Genomic DNA, 9,849 nt, shown 5'->3' on the forward strand with positions numbered 1-9,849 from the left:
TGTTTGCAGATGACATGATACTCTACTTAGAAAACCCTAAAGACTCTACCAAAAAGCTTCTAGAAACAATAGATTCATATAGCAAGGTGGCAGGCTACAAAATCAACCTACAGGAATCAATGGCCTTTTTATACACCAATAATGACAGGGAAGAAATGGAAGTCAAGAAGGCAATCCCATTCACAATAGTGCCACACAAACTCACATATCTTGGAGTCAACTTGACCAAAGACGTGAAGGACCTATACAAAGAAAACTATAAAGCCCTGCTCTAAGAAATAAGAGAGGACACACGGAAATGGAAACACATACCCTGCTCATGGATTGGCAGGATTAACATCATTAAAATGGCAATACTCCCCAAAGCATTATACAGATTTAATGAAATCCCCTTAAAAATACCCATGACATTCTTCAAAGAAGTGGATCAAACACTTATGAAGTTTATCTGGAACAACAAACACCCTCGAATAGCTAAAGCACTCCTAGGGAAAAGGAAAATGGGAGGCATACTCCCCAACTTTAAACTGTACTACAAAGCAATAGTTATCAAAACAGCATGGTATTGGAATAAAGACAGACCCTCAGATCAGTGGAATAGGCTTGAATTCTCAGAGAACATTCCCCAGGCATACAATTACCTAATTTTTGACAAAGGTGCAAGAAATCCTAAATGGAGCAGGGAAAATCTCTTTAACAAGTGGTGCTGGCAGAACTGGTTAGCCACTTGCAAAAAAGCGAACATAGACCCCCAGTTAACATGAAGTATGAACGTAAAATCCAAATGGATTAAAGACCTTGATATCAGACCAGATACCATAACGTATATAGAACAACACGTTCGTAAAACATTCCATGACATTGAGACTAAAGGCATCTTCAAGGAGGAAACAGCACTTTCCAAACAAGTGAAAGCAGAGATTAACAGATGGGAATACATTAAACTGAGAAGCTTCTGCACCTCAAAAGAAATAGTGCCCAGGATACAAGAGTCACCCACTGAGTGGGAGAAACTATTCACCCAACACCCTTCAGATAAGGGGCTAATATCCAAAATATATAGGGCACTGACAGAACTTTACAAGAAAAAAACATCTAATCCCATCAAAAAATGGGGAGAAGAAATGAACAGACACTTAGATAAAAAAGAAATACAAATGGCCAAAATGCACATAAAAAAATGCTCCTCGTCACCAATCATCAGGGAGATAAAATCAAAACAAGGATGAGATACCACCTCACACCGCAGAGATTGGTGCACATCACAAAGAATAAGAACAATCAGTGCTGGCTAGGATGTGGAGAGAAAGGAACTCTTATCCACTGCTGGTGGGAATGCCGCCTAGTACAGTCCATATGGAAAGCCATATGGAGGTTCCTTTAAAATCTGGAAATTGAGCTCCCATTCAACCCAACTATTCCACTCCTAGGGATATACCCTAAGAGCACTAGAATACAATATAAAAATCTTCCTCACACCTATATTTATTGGAGCACTATTCAATATAGCCAGGCTCTGGAAACAACCAAGATGCCCTTCAACAGACTAAAGAATGGCTAAAGAAACTGTGGTACTTATACACAATGGAATAGTATGCAGCCATCAGGAGAGATGAAGTCATGAAATTTTCCTATACATGGATGTAAATGGAATCTATCATGCTGAGTGAAATAAGTCAGAAGGAGAGAGAGATGCAGAACAGTCTCACTCATCTATGGGTTTTAAAAAATATAAAAGTCATTTTTGTAACAATCCTCAGAGATAATGAGAGGGGGGCTGGAACACCAGCTCACTTCATGAAGCTCACCACAAAGAGTGGTGAGTATAGCTATAGAAATAACTACACAGAAAACTACCATAATCAAGTGAATGAATGAGGGATCTGGAAAGCCTGTCTGGAGTACAGGTGGGGGGGGCGGGGTGGGATGGAGGGAGATTTGGGACATTGGTGTTGGGAATGTTGCACTGGTGAAGGGGGGTATTCTTTACATGACTAAAACCTAATCACAATCATTTATGTAATCAAGATATTCAAATAAAGAAGAAAAAATGGTATTTTTTCTTTGCTGTTACTATTATTTTACATTATTCTCAATCAATAAATGAAATGGCTGTGCATAGAAAAAGAAAAGAAAAGAATTGATTGTATATGTCTTGTTACAAAAAATATCTAATTAAATGATCCAAAAATACCATAAAAGAAAATTTGTGAAGAATGTTATCTCACACAATGGGGTCATTAAAGTCATAAGTCTGAAGATTTACTGAACTTTTTATTGTCCTTGGGCCTTCTGTGTTATCGTTTTTGTTTATTGAGCTTAATTGGCTTCTATGCTTCTTTCCGATCTAAATTGTTGTTCTACTTAGTTGTCAGTATTGTGGAATATATAGTTTTTAAAAACATTCTTGTAATGAGCACTGCAATAAGAGTCTACAGTAACCAAGTTCTTTTTTCATAGACTTCAGTGGACAAAAACACTAGAACATTTGTTGCAGGCAAACTTAATTGAAGAATAAGTTGCTAAATGATATACACATTTAAGCATCACAGCAAATGTGAAACATTCAATAGGATAGCCAAGAACCATTAAAAATATAACAACATTTAAAAATATCTAACAACATTATGCATTTCCCCAGAATGATGCAAATTAATATTAAGCCATCAAAGTTGGATTATCTGTTTGCATTGGAGCATAAAATAAAAGATTTTCTATACAGGTAAAACACAGTTTAACCAGCAATATAGTGACTGATGCAAATAGGATCATGAAAGTAACCTAAAGGAAAGTTAATTTTTGGAGGTAACCCAAATGCAATGGGTTCTGAAAGTAGCTTCAGTTGGGCATTGGCTGGATGTGGTTTCTTCATTTCTTATCTTCTGTGGTAGGCTGCTGAGATTCGCTTGAAACGGAAAGGCCTTCCATACCTGGGTCAGAATCTGAGTGGGGAGATCTACTCATCTCCCTGCTGTTGTTCCCACTCCAATGGAACTTTTTCTATGACTTCTATCCCATTAGTGACCTCAATAAGCAGCTTTAGGCTGTGGGGGTGGCCTAGGTCCTCGCACAAAGTGCCTCTGGTAGAAAAAAGCAGTGGGTATTGGCACCTGGGATGTTTGCCCAGAGTCTTCAGCTCTCTCTCCTTCACTGCCTGGTTCTGTCCTGCCTGAGAGGGCCTCTGCCACCATGAGTGGTGAGGCAGCTGAGCATGACTGGGGGATGAATATGTAGAAACTTTGTCAATTGAGAGCATAGCGGCTACCTTTCACTGGCACCTCATCAGGTCTTAATATATTAACAGCATCTGTACCCCTCTCTCCTTTCAAGATATCAAACTCCACAATCTCCTCATCTCCAATGCTATACAGAATTGTTTAGTAATTCTGGGATTGTTTCTCTTAGTAGCTATCCAGTGAACAAAGACATCTTTTTTGGTGTCATTTCTGTTAGATAATCTATAACCACCTGGACATTGAAGCATTTGACAATGCCCAAAACTTAGATTGCCAGCACCAATTTGCCCACCTGCTCCAGTCTTGGGGTTGCAGGGGTATTGCTGGTTGAGCCATTTTCAGACTCTGAGTCTGAAGAGGCAGTAGCTGGCTCATCATTCTTGTAAGATGGGGGTATCTCTGGTTTAGTACTAGTAGTTAATATTAAATTATCAGCCCTGGGAAGACCTTTAGATCCAGAACTTATCACTATTGGGTAGGCACCTCTACCCTCTTGGGGAATGTGTGCAGGAGAATTTTTTTTACAAAGCCTGGTATACAGTCCAGAAAAATTAAGAATGATGGGCCAGAGCAGCATGAAGCCATTCAGAAGGAGGGGCTAGATGTACTGATGTTCCAGTGAAGGGCACAGCACAGGGGGTTGTCATGGTGATTATCCACCAGAGGTTCATGCAACTCACCAGAACTGAGGTCTTTGTTTTCAAGTTCCAGTTCTGGGCTCCAGGTATAAACAAATTCACTCACCACATTTCCAGCCACAAGTGAGCGAGTCTGAAGTAGTGTAGCAGTGAAGAATTAACAACCCCAAACCAGGCATAAGGGTGTAAATTATGAACTTGAGTGGCTTCTTGCCTCATGGCATCTCAGTCCCACCCACAAAAACCTCTCTTTATTGACCAGTTCAATTCCTAACCAGGTGTGGTAGGGTTGAGGGAGAAACAAAAGTTATTCAAATCTAGGTGAATTTTTACATGTCAAAGAGATGTGTAAAAAGGAAATCGGAAGCTGGGAAATGCCTTTGTTTTAGGTAAAAGCAGGGTGGAATCTAACAATCCCTCTTTGGGTATCCATCTCCAGAACAGAAAAACACTGACCCAAAAGGATGCATGCACACCACTGCATTCATTGCAGCTCTCAGTACAATAGCTAAGAGATGAGATCAACCTAGATGTCCTTCTACAGACGAGTGGATCATGACGATGTAGTACATATACATAATGGAATACTACATAGCTCTAAGGAATGATGCTATTGTGCAATTTGCTGCAACATAGATGGAACTGGAAGATATCATGTTAAGGGACTGGAGTGGTAGCACAGCAGTAATTTATTTGCCTTGCACATGGCTGACCCAGAATGGACACGGGTTTGATCCTCAGCAACCAATATATTCCCCTCAGCCAGGAGCAATTTCTGAGTGCAGAGCCAGGAGTAACCCCTGAGCTTTTTTGGCTGTGGCCAAAAAAAATAAAATAAAAACAAAAACAAACATTTTTAACATTAGGTTATATGAAGTAAACCAGGAGAAGGTTAAATACAGAATGATATCACTTATATGTGGTATTTTGAATAACTTCATGAAGAAAAGCAATGATTTAAATGGAAGTTGTTTAAAACACTTTAGGCTAATATAATGAGAAAAGTAAATAAACTCAATGGAAGAAAAGAAACACAAATATGAAGGATGAAGGACAGGGTCAAGAGGTCTCAAGTGCATTTGGTGGTGTTAAGAAAGAACAGAACTAAATATCCAAGCCATAGTTAACAACAAGGTAATTACAAACCCAAACTTGAACATTCAAAATTTAAAATGGTCTTGTTATGCTGGCAGGCTTGAGGTAAGGGGCTGGTGGCATGGGATGCATCTGGTAACATTGGTGGAGGGAGGTCGACTTTGATGGTGAGATTGGCTCTGAAACATTTTATGTCTGAAACCCAACTATGGAGAATTTTGTAAATCACAATGGTTTCAATAAAAATTAAAACAAAACAAAAAAAAAAACCCAGTGGATTTCGTCCCTTAAAGACTGGGTTTGTGTGTTCTCTTACTCATAATGGTCTGGGATAACTTGGCTTTGCAGTACATCATCCATATGTTCAGTAGAAATGATTTTTTTAATATCAGTCTAAAAGAGATGAGCTAGTATAGTAAATATCCCTTTCTGGAATTTAAAATTTTGTAATGGGGAGACCGATATGGTTAAGAAAATAGCTGTAGGGGCCGGAGAGATAGCATGGAGGTAGGGCATTTGCTTTGTATGCAAAAGGACGGTGGTTCAAATCCCAGCATCCCATATGGTCCCCCAAGTCTGCCAGGAGCGATTTCTGAGCATAGAGCCAGGAGTAACCCCTGAGCGCTGCCGGGTGTGACCCCCCCCCAAAAAAAGAGAGAGAGAGATGCAAAGAGAGAGAGAGTAAGAGAAAATAGCTGTAATAAAAGGGGACATAGCTACAAATAAGACTTGCATCCTCAGTAAAAAAGATGGTGGGGCCAGAGTGATAGTACAGATAGGGCATTTGCCTTGCATGTAGCCAACCTGGTTTCAATCCCTGCATTCTATATGGTTTCTTCCAGGAGTAAAACAAGAAAGTAAAGAAAAAGAAAAAAAAATTAATGGAGTATAACAATCTTTATAGCCAGCACCAGAATGCATGGCTGGGTGCACACTAGGGAGCATCATTCACAGACTTGACTGACAGGTTCCTTGTGCCTATGTAATATCATAGGCCTAGTTGTTTTGCTTCCTAGCATCTTTCTATACAAGTTGCAGTGGTTATATTTGGTGTAAAACTATGAGTGTCTGAAATTTTTTTCAACTACGTAGGTAATATCCTAAGGAGTTGAAAAACTTTTCAGACACTCCCAGTAAAGTCCAAAAGGAATTAGATCAGAACATGATACCATATCTTAGTAGTTTTAAAAGATTTTAGATGATGTACCAGAGATAGTGCAGTGGGTAAGGTGCTTGTTTTGACATGGCTGAACAAAAATTCTTTTCAGAGTGATCCCTGAGTACCAAAACAGATATAAACCCTGAGAACTACTGAGTGTGGCCTCCAAAAATTTCCCCCACCAAAAAAACCAAAAAACCAAAACCAAAACCAAAACCGACACAATTTTGTGGCCAAATGCTGGTAATTCCACACTCTGGTCATTTGCGTAGGTCTGTGCAGCCAAAAATGCACATACATCATTTTTCTCTGTCTCTTCGAAAAGCTTTGGCACTGCTCTGGTATGCTCAATGATAGGATATATACCCTATGACAATCTTTTTTATTGACCAGCTGCCATAATCATTATCTAGAAAAATTTTACGCACTCTGCTTGACACTCTAAATTGTGATGTAGTTAAATTGCTAGCTAATTTCATGAGCTGTTTGAATAGCTCTTTGCATGAAAATGAGAATTATATAAAACAGAATCTTGTTTTTGTTCCTCTCTTCTGCCTCATTCCTCTTGGTGCTTCTCTGTACTGGATGAGTCATTTCTGTTACAACTAAACTGAAATTTCTCTTAAAATACACAGAAAAGTTTGAATGTGCATTTTTTTTCTTTCAAAATTTCTTCTTTTTGGTTTCTGCTAACTCAATTTTGACCATGTTTTTGTTCCTCTGCTTGTTTCTAAACATTCTTAACTGTAGTATCTGGCAGATGCCCATGGTTTATGATAGAGTGTGGGGATGAAAGAACTATATCTCAGAATAGTCACTTTTAATGATAAACTGACTCATGCTTTGAAATTTTCTTTATTTTATGGATATGGAGGAACATACTCTTTGGCCCACTAGCTAAGTTATTCCTATAAATCTTTTTTTTTTAATATGGAACACTTCACAAATTTGCGTGTCATCCTTGCGCAGGGGCCATACTAATCTTCTCTGTATTGTTCCAATTTTAGTATATGTGCTGCCGAAACAAGCACTATTCCTGTAAATTTTAAAGAATTATTAATCACTTGTTACTAGGAGGATCAATCCTCTAGCATCTAAACATAAGTTTTAGAAATAAGGATCAATGATCTGGTTGTAAAAAGAAAAATATTTTATGACTAATCATGACAGGTGGGACATATTTACAGTAAGACGTAACCACTATGAATGACTCAGTTCTTCCTGTGAAAATGTAACAGAGTGGTTAAACACACACACACACACACACACACACACACACACACACATGCTGATTGTTTTCCAGGTAGTTTTCTAAGTCTGGACTGTCATGCAACTCCAAATGCTAATTTGCCATTGCCATTAGTAATACTTAAATTCCCTCTTGATTCCAGTGCCCAGTCAGTTAAGAGAGGCTATCAGGACACTGAGACAGTCTAGAAGAGAGAGAAAAGCTCATCAATTTTGAGTACTTCTTGTTCTTGCTCTTTCTCTTCTTGCTTTCACTTCCTGGTGCTCCTCTCACCTGATTGGTGATCTTGCTCTTACTCTTTTAGAACCAGGTCAAGTGACACTTCTATGAAGGTCATTCTTATTTCTTTTGCTGGGAAATATGGGCTCTGAATGATATTATGCTTGCATCTATCATATTTTCTAGTTCACTCAGCCATGGCTTGACTTTGTCACTAGTTTAAAAATCCTCTGAAATTGGGACTAACTTTCTGCTGCATCCTTGTAGCCAAGAGTCTACGAAAGTGCCTACTGGCACATAGGTGTTACTCAACAAATAGGTGGCACATTCAGAAATGACCCTAAAGAGGTAGACAGAAATACACATTACTTGAAAATATATTCAGTGACGGGCACTCATACACACTATCTTAATGTGTCTTCTTAACCTTATGAAGTAATCTAAGTATTAGACTACTGAGGCTTGGCACTTTAAGAGTTACTCTTAAAAAAAAAAAACAAGGATGGAAGTCCACCCTGGGGTGCCCTGAATCTCAATTACAATTTTTCTCCTGAGTAATTCTAAAAAACCTTTTAAAAGTGAAACCATATATTCCTTATCCTTAAATAGAACATGCTAATGAGCACAATTCACTTCATTTGAAAATTACTGTTCTAAAGATATTAACTTAATTTTAGCCTCTTAGATGCAAAACCATTGAAAAGTGTCTGGTATCCTCAAGTGCATAGGGAAGTGGTTCATTCAGGAGAAAATAAAGAGGCTGATTCATATACACATTTAGTGTAATTATTTAATTCAATCATCACATTACTTCACATACTAGGAACCTACATCTTGACAGTTTTCCTTTAATTTAGAAATGCAGCACAAGGTATTGGCACCTCTCAAAAACAGAAATGTCCTTCAGTAATAAAACAAAGTGATTTAAACCAACAATAGATTACCCCATAAATAGATGTGCTAAGACAAATGTGGCCAATAGTGATTTTCATAACTTACCAGAAACTGTGCTATGTTTTCAGCTCATAGATAGCCTGCAAGCAGGGTCTTAGATATTTGTAGATCATTTTAATAGCCACATTAACCACAACAGCTAAAACGTGGAAGAAAACATGATAGCCATTGATGGATGATAAAGCAAGTGGTGGAATATTGTTTAATTTTCAAGAGGAAGAAAATTCTGACTTATTCTATAGCATGAATGAATTTGAAGACATGCTGCCATCAACCAGTCACAAAAGAACACATACTATAATATTCCATTTGTTGGGCCAAGCAGCACAGCAGTGAGGGCCTTGTCCCAGGTTCGATCTCCAGGAATCCATATGGTCCCCTGAGCCTGCCAGGAGTAATTTCTGAACACAGAGCCAGGAGTAACCCCTGAGAGCCATCAGGTGTGTCCCCCAAACAAAATAATAAATAAATAAAATTCCATTTGCATGAGGTACTTAGAATAGTTGAAATCATAAAATATGGTTGTTAGAAGTGGGGTGTGGTCCTTGTTTGATGGTGGACAAAGGGTTCTAGAGAAAATGCTGGATGGTTGTAACCTTATGAATGCATTTGAGTTGTGTGGTTCATTTGAAACTCTACACTAATCTGCTGGTCTTCAGGGTTGAAGTGGGAAAGGAAGCTGAACCAGGAGGTAAGCAAATGGAAAGTGAACCTTATGTTAATATAAAATGAATACTCATTGTCTTCTTTCCATTTTCTCTTCTCCTTAATTTAGTTCAAAACCCCAATTTGCCATAAGTATTACTCTAGTTAATATTCTGAAATCTATTGACAAAGAAGCATGGGGAATGTTAATTGTAGTATTTCACCCAATGCTATATGGAAAAAGGTAGGACTATAAGTTCAATTTATCAATAAACAGAATATTCTTCTGAATAGTGAACGCTCTGGCCAAGTTTTTAAATGAAATTAAGCAAAATAGATAAAAATGTAATCGTATGAATTTTTATATGGTTCCTCCCACCACAAGGTCATACTCTGAAACTGCAATAGAATGATCATACAAGAACAAAGTACACAAAAGAGCTTTATTTCTATAAAGTCTTATATTCCATCCTCTCTGAGCTATATCTCTTCGACCCAACCTGTTGAAAGACAGCCATTCTCAAGTCCTCTTTAGCAGTTTTGATATTTTTGTTACAGAAAATCACACTATAAAAAAAATCTAGGCATATATTTGGAGACAAAGATGTTCATTACCAAGTTATTTCTAATCGTAAAATATAAAACTTTAAATAT

At 38.0% G+C, this 9,849-nt stretch overlaps 1 non-coding gene across 1 annotated transcript; it reads right to left on the bottom strand.

Moving 5' to 3' along the window:
• Positions 1 to 7,052: 7,052 nt before the first annotated feature.
• On the bottom strand, positions 7,053 to 7,159 carry LOC126016954 (U6 spliceosomal RNA). Its single transcript, XR_007498635.1, has one exon. It is a non-coding gene; the product is annotated as a U6 spliceosomal RNA (small nuclear RNA).
• Positions 7,160 to 9,849: the final 2,690 nt, after the last annotated feature.

The sequence above is a fragment of the Suncus etruscus genome, chromosome 8 (genome assembly GCF_024139225.1).
Source record: "Suncus etruscus isolate mSunEtr1 chromosome 8, mSunEtr1.pri.cur, whole genome shotgun sequence".
Classification (NCBI taxonomy): domain Eukaryota; kingdom Metazoa; phylum Chordata; class Mammalia; order Eulipotyphla; family Soricidae; genus Suncus; species Suncus etruscus.